The 20,576-nt window shown below is 49.4% G+C and overlaps 1 protein-coding gene across 1 annotated transcript in view; it reads right to left on the reverse strand.

Moving 5' to 3' along the window:
- Positions 1 to 706, reverse strand: part of LOC149997339 (tetratricopeptide repeat protein 13-like) — a 42,317-nt gene extending 41,611 nt beyond the window's left edge. The window contains exon 1 of the mRNA XM_090257475.1: positions 635 to 706. The gene's annotated coding sequence lies outside the window, so the exon portion shown is untranslated. The remainder of the gene's footprint in view (positions 1 to 634) is intronic.
- Positions 707 to 20,576: the final 19,870 nt, after the last annotated feature.

Genomic DNA, 20,576 nt, shown 5'->3' on the forward strand with positions numbered 1-20,576 from the left:
ACTCAGGACTCCAGACACAGACCCTGGACTCAGGACCCTGGACCCTGGACCCTGGAGCAGACTCAGAACCAAAAGCTGAACCCCAGACCCCTGCCCCAATCCAAAAACTCTCTCCAAGACCCAAGCCAGACCGTGGACCCTGAATGCCAGACACCAGACACCAGAGACTGACAGCGAACTCTGGACACCAGCTTCCATACATCAGACTCATGAGCCAGAACTGCACGTGGACCCCACACACAAACCCAGCGCACAAAGACACACCCAAAGAGACCCCAGCTCCCAGACACACAGCCAAATACAGATTCGACCCCGGGCCATGGACCCTGGAGCAGAATCCACATCTGTAAGCAAGAACCCATAGCCAGACTCCAGAGCTGGAGCTGGACAATGGACCCCAGTTGCCAGGGGCCAGATGCAGGAGCAGAACCAAGTCCTCACCCTGTGAGCAGAGCTGAGAGTTAATGAAGAGCTCGTGTGACTCACTAAGTCGGAGCACCTAGTGTCACAAATATTTTTCAGGCCAATGTAAATGTACAAGAGAGGAAAATAACTCACAGAATTACTAAATAACGCCAAACCCTGCAGAAATAAACCAAAAAGACGAGCAACAACAAGAAAAAATAGTGCTTACTTTTGCCAGAGATGTCCATGATCTCTCGGCTGCTGCACCTTCCAGAAGTTAAGTGTCCCTGCCATGAATGTCACCGCGTCGGCTCACCAAAACTGTGGGAGATTAAAAACTACTTTTGTCATACCTTCTAAATTCTGACACCTGAGATAATAGTCAAACTCGCACAATCAGATTAAGAGGAGATACTCAATGTTTAATACATGCACAAGGGGAATTCATATTGAAATGAATGCCAAACACAATGAGGTGATATCGGGTATAAAGGACATTTTGGAAAATGGAAGAACAGAGTCTTCGACTTTAATGGTGAAATGGGTACATTCAGGTTAATTTAGAAAAAAGGCAGCATACCTGGCAGGTTAATTTTTGTTCGGCGACCCCCCAAAGACTATAACACACAAGAAGTAAGATAAGAGGCTGGACGGGCTTTTGTTAGGACTATTACTGTCTAAAGCTAAGGTGATTGTGCTAAAGCTCTTTTCCTAAACCAAATTTTGGCCATTAAACTGCTTAGGAAGAACTGAGATGATAAACATAAGTAATTTCTCAGTCTTTCCTTTCTTAACAGCCAGTTTAAAATCAACATGCCGAGTAGAAAATTCTGGCCCCCTTCATTACCACCTTTGAAAGTTTGAATAAAAGGTTTATAGCCACAAGCTAAAATGGTGCCTTGTTCCATATTTCACTGACATAATCACTCAGTTTTGAGAATAAGTTGCTTTAGCTAAATTGCTAAACCTTACTTAAGGAAATGGTGACATATATGTACTCCCCAAATTTACCTATTAAATACCTCACTGCTCGCTTGCCTACGTGGTGGAGAAGCAATCTTTCCTCTAACCTCAAGAATCTTTAGGCTGGTCCAATAACCCAATAGGTATGACACAGATTAGCCAATGAAAATAACCAAATTTTAGACATACGTAGGCATGGGACCCTCACTCACATGAGAGTCAGAAACCCCACGTGCAGAAGAGTATTAGAATTGGAATGGAAACACGGGTGTACACAACATACTGAGCTAGTGGTGGTGTAAGGTGCCTTGGGGCTTCAAGTCTCCTTGCAAAATTATAAGAGCAGATGCTTCGAAAAAAGGTGCTATTCCCAAGATGTACAAGATGGCAACGAAAAAGAGCATTTCCTGGCGGCCTCGTCTCGGCTGTTATTCCACAGATGCGCACTAGATGGCAGGCAGTGTGCAGCAGAGTGTACAAAGGGGCCCCACTCTGACACGGCAGGGCGACCTGCCACATCAGCCCTGGGTCCTCTGGCTGTTGGGAGAAGTATTACCTAAGAGAGCATGGAGCCCTGTAATGCGAGCTCTGGGTCTTCGCCAAAGAAAATCAAAGGTTGTGTCCGGTCAGCTCTGGGGCTTATGAGCAAGGGGAGGGGCCCCACCTGAGAGCATAGTGGGTCCTGTGACATCAGGTCTGGGTCATTGGAATGTGGAGAGGATCACACATGAGAGGCTGGAGTGTCCTGTTACTACACAACTGTGTCCTGTGAGGGTCAGAAAGGCGTCTCCCTGTAAAATGGAATGTCCTGACCTTTCACCTTTGTGTCCAGTGACTGCGGGGAGGGGTCTGACTAGAGAGAGTAGGGTGTCCGGTCACATTGGCTCTGTCTCCTATCAGTTTGGAAAACAGTCCCACCAGCGGGAACAGTGGTTTCTGTCATATCAGCTCTGGGTCTCCTGAGTGTGGGGAAGGGCCCCTCCCTTAGAGTGTAGGTCATCCTGTCCCATCAGCTCTGGGTCCTGTGATTGTCGGGTACGGTCACACTTGAGACGGCAGAGGGTACGGTAACTTCAGCCTTTGCTCCTGTGGTCGTTGGCTGACCCACCAGAGACAGTGAGGCGCCCTGTTGTTTCGGTGTGGAGTCTTATTACTGTGATGAGGAGTTCCACCCAAGAGTAGAGCAAGATCTGTGACATCAGGTGTAGGTCCTGTGAGTGGAGGCGGCCAGTCTGGGAGGGTAGGGGGTCCTCTGAAAATCGCGCTGCATCTTGTGAGCACTGGAAGGAGTCCCATCAGAGAGAAAAAGGGGTTGTGTCACGTCAGCTCTGGGTCCGGTGAATGTGGTGAGGGGTTTCACCCAGAAAGAATAGCGGGTCCAGTGACATCAGCTCAGGGTCCTATGAGTATGAGGAGGGGCTCCCACCTGACAGAGTAAGGGGCCATGTCACTTCAGCTCTGAGTTCTGTGATTGTGAACAGGGGGCTCTCTCTGGGAGAACTGGGGGTCTGGTCAAACTAGCAGTATGTCTTGTTAGTTTGGGGAAAGGTCGCACCAGACAGAATAGCGGATCTTGTTGTAGGGGCACCAAATAGTCCCTGTAAAAAGTTCCAAAGGTCTGCTAAATACGTAAACACGTAGGGGCTTCAGATGTTCTTTGTAAAAAGTAGCAAGGACTTGCTAAAAAGCCTTGAAGAGAGGAATGTCAGAAGGAGTGTAGCAATTGGTGATTTACAAGCTAAAAGGACCTCAGCCTCTATCACCTTCCATTTACTTGTGTCTGGTTTAGAACATTTGTGAAGGTTGTGCTTTGCAGAATGTCTAGCCCTTTGAAGACAGATTGCTTCGCAGGGAGTTCGTCCCTGGCTGAAGAGCTATGCTGCCACCAGAGATAACCTTATAGCCTTGCCAATTTCTGTTCCCGTTACTGCCAAGACATTCCTGCAGTCCTGCCCAGCCCCCTCTTCCTAAGGCCGTTTCCCGCCAAAGAAGCAGCAAAGGGGCCCTCATCAGTATAAAAACTCCGCGTTTTAGACTCCATTGCAGGTTGGAGCATGTTAGAGACCGGCTCAGGGTCTGCCCAACTCCTGGTCATTATTAAAATCCTTTCCTTACTTTATACACGGCTTCAGAGCGTTCCATCTCACCTATGTAGCTGCAACACTATCCCCCGAGCCACCATGGAGAGGAGTGTCACGTGAGAGTAGCGGGTCCTGCCACAGGTACTGCGGGCCCTACCACGGTGGATGCGTCTGTAAGACATCCCGAGCAAGGTGTGGCGTGAGTTGCCTTGGAGATTCATATTGCCCTTGCAAAATGGTAAGAGCTGCTGCTGAGTACATAGGCGCCGGTCTCAGGATGTGCACTAGATGGCAGCAGGGAAGAGCATTTCCTGGAGTGTGCATCTGAGCCTGTGGGGGGTTCCACTCTCTCTGCCTGCATAGAGACTCCTGTCACTTCAGCCGTGGATTCTCTGAGTGCCGGGAGGGGTCTTACCGGAGAGAGTACGGAGCCCTGGCCATGGGACGGTGTGGAGGAGTCCAGCATGAGAGATTAGGGGGTGCTGGAATGTTAGCTCTGAGTCCAGGCAGGGAGTGTGGGGTGTCCAGTCACTGCCCCTCTGAGTCCTGTGGGTGTCAGGAGGGGTCTTACCTGAGAGAGCAGGGGTCCTGTGACAGCAGCTCTGGGTCAGTATGTGATTATTACATCTTCCGTTCTTAGGATGCAGAAGACTGTCTTCTTTAGTAATCAAAGACCTGACTGAAACGATATGAAGCAGAAACATTTTAAGGAAACATAGTATCTCTGTTTTATAGGCAGAAAAACTCTCATACTACCTTATCTGGTGCTACACAATATGGGAAAATTTTTGTCATTTCAACAAAATAAAATAGAACTGAACCGTGCTTCTACGTCAGCTCACTTTTCATATTTACATTCATTTACTTAATGGAATTTCGTCCCATCGTATTCGGCTTCACCGTATAGAAAACGTCCTCTCTCTGCATTTCTCATCACGGACCTTCCACTTTCCTCCTGACATTCAGCTTTTGTCCTGCTTTTCCTCTGTCCACTCTGGCACAACCAGCCTCACTTAGAACAAACTTAATTACATTTCTCTGAAATATACATGCCCGTATCTCAATACCTTTCTCTTACACACAGTACTTTACGGCTTTTTTCTGGACCTTTCACTTGAATTCTTAACCTTTAAAAAATTTTAATTCCTTGTGAAAACTAAGAGTAAGAAATTGTCAATTCTCTGGGACACCAGTATTCTTTAGGTTGACACTGATAAACAAATTCGATCACTTCTAGAGATTACTTATTCACAGCACACATTTTTAATATTCCACAAGACGTGTTTACTAAGTCTCAAATCGCCTAAATCTGTCTATCATTTGCAGCAAAACACAAACAAGCCTGTGTTCTGTCCGCCTAACCCTCACCCAAACTCTCCCTGACGCCACACAAAAACCTCAAAACCCCACGAATGTCCTCACCGAGCCGACTCTGCGGGCCCTCTGTAGATGACGCTCCCGCCGCCCCCCTGCGCCTCCCGGTCCCCGGAGGCGCCCCCCGGGGCTGCAGAAGCCGGTGAAGCACCTCGGCCCAGCGGCACCGCGCGGAGCCACGGACGCGGCCTGACAGCACAGAGCCAGCCCGGGGACCCGCGAGACGCCGGCGCACGGGAGTCCCCTGGGACACGGGGGCGGCCGGCGCCGCACAGTTCAGCCGGGCCCTGGGTCCCCTTCTAGCCGTCCTGCTTACATCCATTCATTGGGGGACATTCCAGCTGCAGTGGAGACACGAACCCCAGGACGTCTCCCTCCCGGCCCCGGAGCAGCAGGAGAACGGTCTGGAGAGCACAGCGCCCACGCCACGAGCCCGCTGCCCAGACGCCGCGCGCGGGCCCCGGCCCCTCGCCCGCACGTCCAGAGCGCCCGCTTCGGCCCCCAGGGGGCAGCACGGCTCACCGCTCCCTCCCTCCTCCGGCTCCGCTGGCAACCGGAGAAGTCCTGCGCTCCTGACCACGCTCCCGGGGCGCCAGGGTCCCCGTCTCTCTCCTTCCCGGGAGAAAAGAGCAGCAGCCCGGCGGCCATGGCCAGCACAGCGCCGTGAACCCCCAGCCGGCGCCAGCTGCGCAAACCCGCCCGACCTGCCCTACCGCCCCGGTCACGGCTGAGGCCTGGCGGGAGGGCCGGTTTGCGGCGACGCTGCTTCGCTCTGCTCCCTCTTCCTCCGCACGGGGAAGGAACCCCCAAACCTGTGGGAGCGGCGGGCCCCTTGTCCCGTGCCCTGCCTCCCCAGCTCTCCCTTCAAGCCTCTCGGGGCCTCTGTCACCTCCGCCCACCGACAGGTCTCCGCTCCGCAGGCCTCAGTCCGCTCCTATTCCCCCCAGTTCTGCCCGGGCCCTCCCCCCACCCCGCCTCCAGTTTCCCCCTCTCACCGCGTGCCGCGGACGTCTCCGGTCCAGCCTTCTCCCCGGCCCACCTCTTCCCGCACGGCTCACAGGGCTCCGGCCCTCCTTCCAGACGCGCCTCCGTCCGCCTTCTCACCTGGGCTTCTCCTCACCGCCACCCCGACCTGCCGGGACCGCAGCCCCGCCTTCACCTCCGCCCGTCGCACCACTCCAGGCCCGCACTTGGCAGCCTCCGAGTCACTCGTCCTCCTCCCGCCGTTCTGGAACAGAGCGCGCCCGCGCCGCCCCCTTCCGCTGTCCTCGCTGAGCGCTCGCCGCCCGCGCACCGCAGCTGACGCCCCTCCTGAGCCCTGCGCCGACCACGCCTCCATACGTGGGGTCATCTGCGCGCACGCACACGTGGGGTCATCCGCGCACGGGTACGTGCACACGGGGTGGTCATCCGCGCACGCGTACGTGCCCACGTGGGGTCATCCGCGCACGCGTACGTGTGGACGGGGCGTCTGGGCAGCCGCGTAAGGTCACTTGCGTAAGGTGGGGCGCGGCGATGGAGCCTTGAGGTTGGGTGGGCTGGTGTGGGGCCCGCAGAGTACTCCCAGCTGCGGCGGTGGAGGAGGCGGTGGGTGGCAGCGGCCGGAGCGGGAGCGGCGGCGGCGACGGCCCCAGCGGCGGCGGAGGTAGGAGAGGCCGTCGGAGGGGCGGCGGGAGCGGGAGCGCCGGTGGCGGGAGCGGAAGGGGGGGTGCGGCGGCCGAGGTGCGGTCGGTGTGAGCGCCCGGAGCGGCGGCGGCGGCGGCGGCGTGAGCGGGGACGGCGGCGGTGGGACCGGTGCCGGCGGCGGCGTGAGCGGGGAGGGCGCCGGCGGGGGGACCGGGTCGGCGGCCGCGGCGGCGGCAGCGCCGGGAGCGGGAGCTGGGGAGGCGGCGGAAGTGCTATGGGCCACCGGCTCTCCCGCCGCCCCCGCTCCCGCCTCCTCCGCCGCCGCTCCAGGCCCTCCCGCCGGTAGCACCTCCGCCGCCGTCCCCGCTTCTGTCAAAGATGCCGCCGCTGATCCGACAGGCGGCGCCACCGACCCCGCGCCGCCCGCCACCGGCCCTCCGACGACCTCTCCTATCTCTGCCGCCGTCGCTACCACTGTAGCCGCTGCCGGCCCCGGTCCCAACGGCGGAAGAGGTAGGAGAACTTGTCGGAGGGGCGGCAGGAGCGGCAGCGGCGGAGGACGCGTTCCCAGTGGCGGTGGAGGTAGGAGAGGCCTTCGGAGGGGCGACTGGAGCGGGAGCGGGGTCTGTGGGACCCGGGGCGGGCGGCGGCGGGAGCGTGGGCGGCGGCGGTACGGCCGGAGCCGGTGGTGGCGAGATCGGGGGTTGCGGCAGTGGGACGGGGGCCAGCGGCGGCGTGAGCTGGGAGGGCGGCGGCGCTGGGACCGGGTCGGCGGCCGCGGCCGCGGGAGCGCCGGGAGCGGAAGCTGGGGAGGCGGCGGAGGTGCTATGGGCCACCGGCTCTCCCGCCGCCCCCGCTCCCGCCTCCTTCGCCTCCGCTCCTGGCCCTCCCGCTGGTAGCACCTCCGCCGCCGTCCCCGCTTCTGTAAATGACGCCGCCGCTGATCCGACAGGCGGCGCCACCGACCCCGCACCGGCCCTCCGACGGCCTTTCCTACCTCCGCCGCCACTGGGACCGGCGCCGGTGGCGACTGGAGCAGGGGCGGCGGCTTTGGGACCGGGGTCCGCGGCGGCGGGATCGGGGGCGGCGTCGGTGGTACCGGGGCCGGCGGCAGCGGGAGCGGGGGCGCCGGCGATCGGACCGGGGCCGGCGGTGGCGGGAGCCGCGGGAGCGGCGGGAGCGGTGGGTGGCAGCTGCTTGAGTGGTAGCGGCGGCGGTCCCAGCGGCGGCGGCGGCGGCGGAGGTAGGAGAGGCCGTCGGAGGGCCCGCGGCGGCCGGTGCCCGTGCCCCAGCTCGAGGTGGAGAAGCACGAAAGCGACCTCGAGAGGCATCTGGGCGCGCCTTTGCCACAGAATCTGGGCAAGCTGGCGCGAGCGCCTTCCTCCTGGCGGCCCTCCCCGCACCCCCACCGTGGAGTTCCAAGTGTATCCAGGCAACAGCCCCAACGGATACTTCCTGGCGAGCTCTCGCTGGCTGCTGAGGAAGGTTTCTGTGCTCCCGGACAGAGCTCCCAGACGCGCCCAATGGGCAACTGCCTGAGTGCACTCTGCCACCACCCCCCGCCCTGGGGACCAGGGGGCCAGCTCAGAGCTCCCCCAGGTGGCCAGTTTCCCTTGGTCCGCCAGCGGCACCCAGTTGTCCGCGCTCCTCCACCTCCTGCAGGGCCAGCCCGCCGGCACCTGCTCACATGCGGTGTTGCAGCCTTCGTGAGTGTCTGTGTGAGGATCCCCCAGAGCCTGTGGCGTTTGCTCGGGATCCTGAGGTCCCTGTACCAGTGGGCCTGTGGGGGGCACGGGGAGGAGGTAGGTGAGGAGGGGGGGGAGCCCACTGTGCCAGAGAGTGAGGCTGAGGGCTGTGAGGGAGCCCCGCCTACCTGCAGGCTCCCTGGGGCCCAGGGAGGCCTCCGTGCCTCAGTGCTGAGGCCTGGGCCCCTGCAGGGCGTCCTGCAGGCGCAGGGCCAGGAAGACGGAAGGCGCGGTAAGTCCCAGGCCTCCGTGAGGGGCTCCCCCTGCCTTTGCAGGAAGAGGAACCCCATCACCAGCTCCTATAGCTCCACCCGAGGCTGCCCTCCGGTGGAGAGGGGGTGGCGTGCCGCACCTTGCCAAGCCGGGCTGCCCCAGAGCGCCGGGAAGACGCTGAGGCAGCAGCGCCCTGGGGCTCCCTCCTCAGCTGCCGCCCTGCCACGGAGGCTGAGCCAGCCTGAGCAGGGCCGGGGTGCCACCAGAGGGGACACAGCACTCTCCAGGCGCCGCAAAAGGAAGGTCTGCCTGCTCCCGCGCAGGCGAGGGCCCCCTCTAAGCCTGCCACCAGGTCCCGACCCCGGGTACAGGGTGACCCCAGAAGATTTGGACAGAGACCGAGAAGCGCGGTGGCGGACCTTCCTCAGGGCTCTGCGTGGTGAGGCGTGGGCCCTCTCGGGCTGCGGGGCTCCAGAGCCTGTGCCTTCCTGCCCGCAGCCTGTGCCTGCCCTCAGTGCCCCTGTGTCCGCCGGTGCTCCAGTCACCTCTGTGCTGAGCGCCAGCCCCTCGGCCTGCACATCTGCAGGCTTGGCTGCCAGGCCAGCCTCTGACAGCCGGGTGATTCCCATGGACACCAGCCCACCTCCCAGGCCAGCCTCTGACAGCGGGGTGATTCCCATGGACACCAGCCCACCTCCCAGGCAAGCCTCTGACAGCGGGGTGACCCCCATGGACACCAGCCCACCTCCCAGGCCAGCCTCTGACAGTGGGGTGACCCCCATGGACACCAGCCCCGCTCCCTATGCACTTCCTTCGGGGGCTCCACCCAGCTCTCGAGGCAGAAAACGGGCAGCCTCAGGCCCAGCCCAGGCCCCAGTCTCCACTGTAGGCCAGCCAGCCCTGGGCAGCATCGCCCAGGCCCCCTCCCCCGGGAACGCACGCCGGCCCCAGGCCTGCCTTGGCCGCCTCGTCATCTGCTCCAGGCCCGTCTGGCAGGGCCACCCAGCGCCCTGGGGGAAGCTCCGGACACAACACCCGGAAGCGCACCCGCCAGGGCACCCTGGTCACGACCACTGGCGCCAGGGCTGGGAAAAAGCGTACGCTGGGAGGCGCTGCTGCGACCGCCGTCATGCCCACCCACGGACCTGCACCCAAGCAGAGCTCCCATGCTTCCAGCCAAGGGCTGGGCACCACCACCAGCAACACAGTGGCCTCTACCGTGGTGTCCCTCTCAGCCTCCACCCCCAGGGGCCCTGCCTCTGCTGGGCACGCGGCAAGAACTCAGAAGACCACCAGCCTACCAATCCCTGGGGCAGTCGGTGCGGGCGCATCCTCGAGCACATCTGCAGGCTTGGCTGCCAGGCCAGCCTCTGACAGCGGGGTGATCCCCATGGACACCACCCCAGCTCCCTAGCTCTCCTCTCTGAGGCTGCATAGAGAACAGGAGGTTGGAAATGAAGGCACGGTGCAGGCTATTAAGAAGGAGGAATCCTTGTGGGCTTTCTGGGAAAGGAGGAAGCTGGGAGCTGGAGAAACCAAGGAAGAGGAGCACAAACGGTAAGGATCTGCATCCCTGTGATGGCCGACTTTCTCCTCTTACATTATGTCATGTTGTATGACTTGAGGGGACAAAAAAGTAGAGCACAGTCTCCCAGGTGCTGATGCCAAAGGTGCCCCTTGGGTTTGGCAGCTGGGCCGGGACCCCTGCTCCCTGGAGTGGCCTTCAGCCTGACGGCCTCCTCCCCTCTTCAGCACTGCAGTTCCTGACTTCTGGTCAGAGGCGGATTAAGGCGGGTGGAGGCCCCGGACGGGGAAGTAGATATTGGTTGGGCCCCTTAAAAACAAGGAGAGAACCAGGGAAAAAGAAAAATCCGCATTTCCCATATTTTATGCAGCGTAGTAATGAAAGCAAACTTGGTGTCATTAGAGGAAAGTGTCAAGTTGGGGTTTTGCGGGGCCCTTCAGAAGTCGGGGCCCAGGGTGCGCGCCCGCTGCGCCCACCCTTCAATCCGCCTCTGCTTCTGGTAGGGCTGCAGGGCCCCAATTACTCGTTTAGAATTGATATTTTAGAAGAACTCAGAATGATTCATTTAAGATTCATTCCTGTTTAAATCAGCAGTGTGTTACTTTTTCTTGTTGACCTGTATTTCGTCGCATGGCTGTACCACAGTTTGTTTATTCACGTGCCATGAAAGGTCTGACAAGTGTCAACATTTGTTTTTTATGCCAACTCTTCTAATAGGTAACCACTGGTATCTCCTTGGGGTATGGATTTGTGGTTTCCTAGTGATGAATGAGGATTTTCTATTCCTGTGCTGATTAGCATGCACAGGTTTGCTTTGGGGCAGAATCTTCAGACGTCTTTCTCACTTAAATGGGCGGTTTTTGTCTTGTTGTTTTAATTGAAAGGTTTTTCACATATTCTGGGCACATATTTATCACAAGTGGGAGCCCTTTAATTTTGTTGTTTTTCGACTTTGCTTTGGCTATTTTGGGCTCCTTGCAATTCCATGGGAATTGGATGACCAGCTTTTCTATTTATGTAAAAAGGGGGATGACATTGTGATTGAAATCGCATCGAACGTGTCCTCATTTAGATAGTATTGCTATCTCGATCGTTTGTCTTCTGACCCATGAACACGGAATACCGTTCTACATATTTGGACATTTTAAATTGATTTCCTGCATTCTTTATAGTTTTCAATGTACAAGACTTTCATCTCCTTGGTTAAGCTTATTTCCAGTATTTAGTTCTTTGAGATGCCATTGAAATGGAATTGCTCTTTAATTTTCTTCATGGATTGTCACTGCTGGTGTATAGAAACACACAGATTTTTGTATGTTGATGTTATGACCTGCAAATTTGCTCATTTCATTTGTTGTTGCCACAGGTAGATCTGTGGTAGATTCTTTGAAAGATTATATATATATCTATATCTATATCTATATAGATATAGGTATAGATATATGGAATCATACCATCAGTGATATAATTTTACTTCTTCCTTTCCGATTTGGATGCCTTTTGTTTCTCTTCCCTGTCTACTTGCTCTGGCTAGAAGTTTAGGGTAATAATGAATAGCAGTGGTGAAAGTAGGAACCCTTGTTTTGTTCCTGATCCTGGTGGGAAAGCTTTCAGTCCTTCAATATTGATTTTGTTGTTTTCTGTGGGGTTTTCATAGGACACCTTTATTATGTTGAGGAAGTTCCTGTCTGTTCATGGTTTTCTCAGTGTTTTGTTTTGTTTTTGTTTTTTAATCTACTTAATGGTTTTCTCACTTTTTTTTTTTCAATCATGAAAGAGCATTAGATTTTGTTAAATGCCTTTTCTGTGTCTATTGAGGTGGGCAGTAATTGATTTCATTCCATTAGTGTCTGTTGTATGGATTGATTTTCTTATATTGACCTTCTTGCATTCCTAGGATAAATCCTACTTGCTCACGGTATATAAACCTTTGTACGTGCTGTAGATTCAGTTTGTTAGTATCTCGTTGAGAAGTTTTTCATCTATGCTCATTAAAATGTATCCTGGTCATTATTATTCGGGGGGGGCCGTGTCTTTATCTGGCCTTGGTATGAAAAAGAACTGGTGATCTCATCGAATGAGTTAGGAAGAGTTCCCTTCTTTTCTGTTTTGGAAGAATTTGAAAGATGTCAAGGTTACTACTTCTTCTGTGTTTAATAGTGTTCTTCACGTCTTTTAATCTTTCTTTCTTTTTTTTTCTATCCTCCCTTGATGATTGTTTTATTGCTTTTTAGAGAAAGACAGGAAGGGAGAGAGAGGGAGAAGCATCCATTGGTTGACATTTTGTATGTGCATTGACCAAGAAATGGACCCACAACCTAGGTGTGTGCCTTGACCAGGAATCAAACTCATGACCTTTCAGTTATGGGATGATGCTCCAGCCAACTGAGCCACCGCAGCCAGAGTTCAAGTTTTGTTCTGTTTTGTTTTGTTTTTTAGTTTTTTAGTGTAGGTGTTCACTGGCGCACATTATTTCTCACAAGTGCTTTTTCTTCATCCCATTGGTTTAGGTATGCTGTGTCTTAATTTTTTGTGCTCTCTAAGCAATTGTTTCAGTCAGTATATTTATTCCTGAATGGGCCATACTTTTTAAATTTGCTAATGCCTTGTGATTTTCTTCTTGAAAATGGCGTGTCTTACTCTTATGCTGTAACTTTGGAAATCAGATCTTCCCCTGGTCCAGGGTTTGACTTATTTTTTTGTGATGGTCGAAGGTTATAGTAGTCCATTTTTCAGGGGTTTACTGAACTATTTTTAGAGGATGTATTTGTTGCTATGCGTGGTCACTGAAGACTGCTCCTCGGCGTATGTTGGGGTAGTGTTTGGACAGAGATCTCCTTGAATACCAGGAGCCAGAAAACAAGAGAGTAAACCTTTTCTCAGTCTTTGAAGATTGGCTGTTAGGGCTGTCCCTCAGCACTCAGCCGGGTTTGCACTGAGCCCAGGGACCAGCCCAAAGTGAAAGCTTATTTCTTCAAAGGTAATTTTTGAGCAAGCATCTTACCCGAGGCATGCATGTGGCTTTCTGAATTCCCCAAATATATGGGTGATTTTGAGGGCTCTAATTTCCCAATAAAAGCTCTCTCCCCAATTTCCGCCCATAGGCATTTTGCCATCTGTGGTATTATGCCTCAACCAGAAGAATCTTTTGGGCCAGGCAGCTATGGGTTGTTGGCCAGCTTAATGGCTTCAAGCAATGCCCGTAGCTTTTCCAGCCTTCAGGGAGCTCTCAGACGGCTTTAGAACAGACCTGCCTACACGATCATTAGCAAAGAGGTCTTGCTGTGCTTTCTCCAGACCTGAGGACCAGGATCCCACCCTGGGAACTGGGGGATGCGGTTTTCATGCCCACAGCCAAGCTGGGGAAGGAGTGGCACAAGGGCAAGGAAAACCGCCCCAGAGCTTTCCTACCGTTTTCCAGTGGCCTTTTTAAAAATTCACTGTTTGCTTGATTGCTGTGAACCTTCGGCCATTTATAAAGTTCTAACAAAATACAGTTGTTTGAAAACAATTACTGTTTAGTAGAAATGATCTCCATTTTTTACTCTTCTCGGAGATTGTTCCTGACAGGCTGCAGAACTGCTGCATTCTTTATTAGAAGTTTTTAAAGTTCTTTTTTAATTACACATCAGAGAAGGAAAACTCTGACTCCAAAAAACCTCCGCTGCCTTGCGGCATACCTCTTCAGGGGAAAGGCTAAGGGAGTAAACCCCGACAGAAAATCCGGAGCCGGAGTCCCTAAGGCGGTTTGACGTTGTAGTCAACACCGGCAACTCCTGCGGCGCACCTGAAGCCAAGCTGTATTGACTCCGTCTTTCCCTTGGACCCTTCAGCTGCGAAGAGAGGGGGGGTCTGCTGCATGGGCAACAGCAGACCCTCCATATCACCCTGCCCAGGCTCTGTAGCTTCAGTAGAAGCTACACCATCGTCTCTCGAGACGGACGGATGCCGACGACGACGACATACAATATCATATTAGTTCCACATAGTACAATATAGTGATTGACTATATTCCCAATGCCATACCTCACACCCTCGTGTCTATTTTTATAACTGTAAATCTGTACTTCCTACTCCCTTTCACGTTTTTCACCCATTCTTTTGCTCCCACTTCCATCCAGCGACCGTCAGTTTGTTCTCTATGGGTTTGTTTCTGTGGGTAAGAGTGTAAATTGGCACAGCTACTATGGAAAAGAGTATGGAGCTTTCTTAAAAAATTCAAACCAGAACTACCACGTGACACAGCAATTCCACTTCTGGATATTTATCGGAAAAAACTCCAAAAAAAGATTTATGTTCCTTTATGTTCTCTGCAGCACTATTTGCAATAGCCAAGAATTAGAAGCAACCTAAGTGTGCATCAGTAGATGGCTGGACTAAGAGGTTGTGGTACACCCACACACAGACACGCACACACACACACACAGACACAGAGGAATATTACTCAGCCATAAAAAAAGAATGAAATTTTGCCATGTTAGGTACCGTATGATTTCACTTACATGTGGACTTTTTAAATAAGAAAAACAGAAACAAAGTCAGGATCCTGCTTGTTTTTCAGTGTTTGTTCCAGGAGAGATTGGAACTGCCATGTTGCTGATGCCACTTCTCTGTTTTGGCTTTAAGGAATTGATTATGAAAGTGACTTGTGTGTCAAGCCATATCAGAATGAGAGCTGCTGAATTACAATGACGTTTGAAGGAGTTTCTATCGAAGTAGTTTCCTAGAACTTCACTGGCTTTTTCTGTATCAGGTCTCCTCATTTTACTGATGTGTCGTTGCGTAGTTTGTGACCATTGCCTCTGTTGTGACCTGGTAAGCAGGGTTTGCGGCACAGCAATGACGTCCGGTAAGGATGCTTGAGAAAAGCGTCTTGGTGATGTTGTCGCTACACTTCTACTCTACCCCTTGCGGAGGAGCAGGTGGAGGTTCGGGAACAGGTTATTTTGTAAATCATCTTCAAACTGATATTTGAAATACATGTATTAAGTCTTTCTGGGAAGAGCTGAGTGTTTTATGTGTCAGTCGTGTAATTCATAATTGAAGTGAAAGTATTCTTTGAAAAATGGTGGAAAAAGTTTCTCAATTAACTTTATGGTAAACATTCAGTCACTAAGCACTTCATAACCTTGATCTAATGAAAAACCTGATAGTTTCTGTCTTTGACGGTGAAATGTAGAGAGTTTGCACACAATGGCATGGGAGAGCTTACTTGAATTAAATGTTTCATTTCAGTAAGATTGGCATTTTTATACCTGAGTGCCTCTTCTGTAGAAGCACTTTTAACTGTTGAATGATTTGAAGGCATGGAACAGTGATAGCAGGGTACCTGAGAAATACCTAGAATATTTCATCTGAATTAGGTTAGCAGAGTTGTTATCATTTATTATGATGTGTTTGGTTATTGTCCATTAAAATAGAATTAAGCCACTTCTCTCCTCTTGTTTTCTTCTTTGTAAATTACGTTTAGGTATCGGACTTGTTGAAATACTTAGTGATAGGTAACAAGGATAATGGAAAGGCCTCTATCATGATTACACTTTTAGATCCTTTTCCTGGATGTGCTGTCCTTAAGGATTTACGTATTACTCAGCAGGAAATAAAACACCGTAGAGGAAGACCTTTTTCACTTTTGGAAGTCATCATTATTCCATCATCTTACTATTTTCTATAGTACCTTTTCCAAACCTCTGATGCTCTGAATGTGAAAAACGGGATTTTTAAAAACAATGATGAGGAAAGAGCCCTAAGTGGGTGGCTCAACTGATTGGGTGTCATCCCACAAAGCGACAGGTTGCAGTTTCGATTCCTGGTCAGGACACATGCCTGGGTTGCAGGTTGGGTCCCCGGTCGGAGTGCATGCAAGAAGCGGCCGGTCGATGTTTCTCTCTCGCATTGATGTTTCTTTCCATGTCTTTTTCCCTCCCTTTCCCTCTCTCTAAAAATAAATACGTAAAATCTTTAAAAGTTTATGATGAAAAGATAGCATGAGATCAGCCCTCTTAAATAAGAAACGGAATCTTAATATACCCTCTTACATTGCAGTAAAGGTATAACTATCAAAGTTTCTTGGTAAACAATTGAACTTAAATATTGCAGAGGTGTGATATAATATATGCTTGATTTTCATATGCATAAGATACATGAATATCTCAAAATTCCCATCTGATCCTTTGAGGAACAATTTAATGTTTGAGTTATAGATATTTAACACTTGAAAGAGTTTTTGAAGTTTTAGTTCGGTTTTAAATTTATAAACTTCAAAATTATATTCAGGTAAATTTTTCTTATGAACCTTATTATACCCTCAAAATGATAACCTGCGTTTTGCTATGTACCAACATGAAAATACAGGTAAGTACACAAAGACCTAAAACCAGAGTTACAGTACTAAATGAATAATAATTTGTGCTTTTCATTCATTGAGTATGCTATAACATTTAAAAAATCTATGCTGTCATGAGAGAGTCTATTAGAACTTAAATTAAAACATTGTAGGCGTTGAAATGGAAGAAATAATTTACTTCTAACATGTTCCATCGTAATAGTGACATGAGTCAGTGTTTTTTCTTTTTTTATTTTTTTTTATTTTGGTTTTTCAATTACAGTTGTCCCCTTTTCCCCTAATTTCTCTCCCCCACCCAACCCACCCCCTCTCCCGCAATCATATCCCTCCCCGTTGTCCATGTCCATGAGTCTTTTATACAGGTTCTTTGAATAAACCCTTCCCTTATCCCCCTTCTCTCCCTCTCCCCACCCCCCTATTGACTGTTATTCTGCTCTTTGTTCTATTTAGTTCCTTTGTTTGTGTTGTTCTTGAGTTTCCTGTATTGGGTGATATCATATGGTATTTTTCTTTCTTTGCCTGGCTTATTTCACTAAGCATAATTCTCTCTAGTTCCATCCATGTTGTCGCAAATGGCAGGAGTTCCTTCTTTCTTTCTGCTACATAGTATTCCATTGTGTAGATGTACCACAGTTTTTTGATCCACTCATCTACAGATGGGCACTTAGGTTGTTTCCAGCACTTAGCTATTGTAAACAGGGCTGCAATGAACATAGGGGTGCATAAGTTCTTTTGAATTGGTGTTTCGAGATTCTTCGGGTATAATCCTAGTAGTGGAGTCGCTGGTTCAAAAGGCAGTTCCATTTTTAATCTTTTGAGGTAATTCCATACTGTTCTCCATAGTGGCTGCACCAGTCTGCATTCCCACCAACAGTGCACCAGGGTTCCCGTTTCTCCGCATCCTCGCCAGCACTTGTTGCTTGTTGATTTGTTGATGATGGCCATTCTGACTGGTGTAAGGTGGTATCTCATTGTGGTTTTTCTTTGCATCTCCCTGACGGCCAATGATGTTGAGCATTTTTTCACGTGCCTATGGACCTTCTGTATGTCCTCTTCGGAGAAGTGTTTGTTCAGGTCCCTTGCCCATTTTTTAATTGGGTTGTTTGTTTTCTTGATGTTGAGTTGTATCAGCTCTTTATATATTTTGGAAATCAGTCCCCTGTCTGTGATGTCATTGGCAAATATGTTTTCCCATATGGTTGGTTTCCTTTTCATCTTGCTGATGTTTTCTTTTGCTGAGCAGAAACTCTTTGGTTTGATGTAATCCCATTTATTTATTTTTTCCTTTATTTCTCTTGCTTTAGGAGATGTATCCGTGAAGAGATTGTTACTTGAGATATCTGAAATTTTCCTGCCTATGTTTTCCTCTAGGACTTTTATGGTGTCACGGCTTACATTTAAGTCTTTGATCCATTTTGAGTTTATTCTCGTGTGTGGTGTAAGTTGGTGGTCTAGTTTCATTTTTTTGCAGGTCCCTATCCAGTTCTCCCAGCACCGTTTGTTAATGAGGCTCTTCTCACTCCATTTTATGTTCCTTCCTCCTTTATCAAATATTAGTTGACCATAGAGGCCTGGGTTTATTTCTGGACTCTCTATTCTGTTCCATTGATCTATATGTCTGTTCTTATGCCAGTACCAGACTGTTTTGATTACAGTGGCTTTGTAGTATTGTTTGATATCTAGTGTGGTGATTCCTCCTGCTGTGTTCTTCTGTCTCAAGATTGCTTTTGCTATTCGGGGTCTTTTTTGGTTCCATATGAATTTATGGAGTATTTGTTCTAGGTCGGTGAAATATGTCAGTGGTATTTTAATAGGGATTGCATTGAATCTGTAAATTGCTTTGGGTAGTATGGCCATTTTGATGATGTTGATTCTTCCCATCCAAGAACATGGTATTTGCCTCCATTTATTTGTTTCTTCCTTAATTTCTTTCTTCAATGTTATGTAATTTTCAGAGTACAGGTCTTTTATCTCTTTGGTTAAGTTTCCTCCTAGGTACTTTATTTTTCTTGTTGCTATAGTAAATGGTATTTTCTTTTTTGTCTCTGTCTCTGCTATTTTATTGTTGGTGTACAGAAATGCCTTAGATTTCTGTATATTTATTTTGTACCCTGCGATTTTGCCAGATTCACTTATTATATCGAGTAGTCTTTTAGTGGAGTTTATAGGATTTCCTATGTATACTATCATGTCATCTGCATATAATGAAAGTTTTACTTCCTCTTTCCCAATTTGGATGCCTTTTATTTCTTTTTCTTGTCTGATTGCTGTGGCTAGGACTTCCAACACTATGTTGAAAAGGAGCGGAGAGTGGACAACCTTGTCTAGTTCCTGAGTTCAGGGGGAATGCTTTCAGTTTTTGTCCATTGAGTATGATGTTGGCCTCAGGCTTCTCATATATAGCCTTAATTATGTTAAGATATGCTCCCTTTATTCCCATTTTGCTGAGTGTTTTCATCATAAATGGGTGTTGTACTTTATCAGATGCTTTTTCTGCATCTATCGATATGATCATGTGATTTTTGTCTTTCATTCTCTTTAGGTGATGTATTATATTTATTGATTTGCGAATATGAAACCATCCTTGCATCCCTGGAATGAAGCCCACTTGATCATGATGTATGATCTTTTGGATGTATTGCTGGGTCCTGTTTGCCAATATTTTATTGAGGATTTTAGCATCAATGTTCCTCAGTGATATTGGCCTGTAGTTTTCTTTCTTTGTTGTGTCTTGACCTGGTTTGGGGATTAGGATAATACTGGCTTCATAGAAAGAGTTTGTGATTTTCCCCTTTTCTTGGATTTTTTGGAACAGTTTGAGGAGGATAGGAGTTAGTTCTTCCCTGAATGTTTTGTAGTATTCGCCTGTGAAGCCATCCGGTCCAGGGCTTTTGTGTACAGGGAGATTTTGGATTACTGTTTCAATTTTCTTCTTTGTTATTGGTCTGTTGAGACTTTCCACTTCTTCTTGATTCAGTTTTGGAAGGTTGTATGTTTCTAGAAATCTGTCCATTTCTTCTAGATTGTCAAATTTCTTGTCATACAGTTGTCTGAAGTAATTTCTAACTTATCATTTGTATTTCTGAGGTATCGGTCGTGATTTCTCCTCTTTCATTTCTGATTTTGTTTATTTGTGTCTTCTCTCTTTTTTTCTTGATTAGACTGGCTAGAGACTTGTCGATTTTGTTTCTTTTTTCAAAGAACCAGCTCCTAGTTTTGTTGATCTTTTGGATTGTTTGTTTAGTCTCTATGTCATTTAGTTCTGCTCTGATCTTGATGATTTCATTCCTTCTTCTTGCCCTAGGCTTTGTTTGTTGTTGTTGTTCTAGTTCTTGTAGCTTTATGGTTAGGTTTTTTATTTGAGATTCTTCTGTCCTTTTCAGATATGCCTGTATTGCTATGAACTTCCCTCTCAGGACTGCTTTTGCTGTGTCCCACAGGTTTTGGGTTGTTGTGTGCTCATTATCATTAGTTCCTAGAAATTTCTTGATTTCTTCTTTGATGTCATTGTTAACCCATTCATTATTGAATAGCATGTTATTCAATCTCCATGAGTTTGGGTGTCTTTGATTTTTTTTCTCTGAGGTTGATTTCTAGTTTCAAGGCATTGTGATCTGAAAAGATGCTTGATATGATTTCAATTTTCTTGAATTTGTTGAGGCTTGTTTTGTGACCTATCATGTGGTCTATCCTTGAAAATGTCCCATGTGCACTTGAAAAGAATGTATATTTTGCTTCTTTGGGGTGAAAAGTTCTATATATATCAGTTAGATCCATGTGGTGTAGTGTGTTGTTCAATGCCTGTATATCCTTGGTGTTTCTTTGCTTGGATGATCTGTCTATTGTTGATCATGGAGTGTTGAAGTCCCCTACTATGAGTGTGTTGTTGTTGATATCCTTTTTGTGGTCTTCTAGTATTTGTTTTGTGTATTTGGGTGCTCCTATGTTGGGTGCATATATGTTTATCAAAGTCATATCTTCGTGATGGATTGCTCCTTTAAGTATTATGAAATGTCCTTCTTTGTCTCTTTTTATTGTCCTTGCTTTGAAATCCGTTTTGTCTGATATGAGGACTGCTACCCCGGCTTTTTTTTCCGGTCCGTTTGCTTGGAATATTTTTTTATATCCCTTTACTTTCAGTCTGTGTAAATCTTTTGTTTTCAGGTGTGTTTCTTGTAGACAGCAAACATGTGGGTCCTGTTTTCTTATCCATTCCGTTACCCTATGTCTTTTAATTGGAGCATTTAATCCATTTACATTTAAGGTTATTATTGACGTGTATTTATTCATTTCCCTTT

Source organism: Furipterus horrens, unplaced genomic scaffold, assembly GCF_987537825.1.
Source record: "Furipterus horrens unplaced genomic scaffold, mFurHor1.1.pri manual_scaffold_11, whole genome shotgun sequence".
Classification (NCBI taxonomy): Eukaryota; Metazoa; Chordata; class Mammalia; order Chiroptera; family Furipteridae; genus Furipterus; species Furipterus horrens.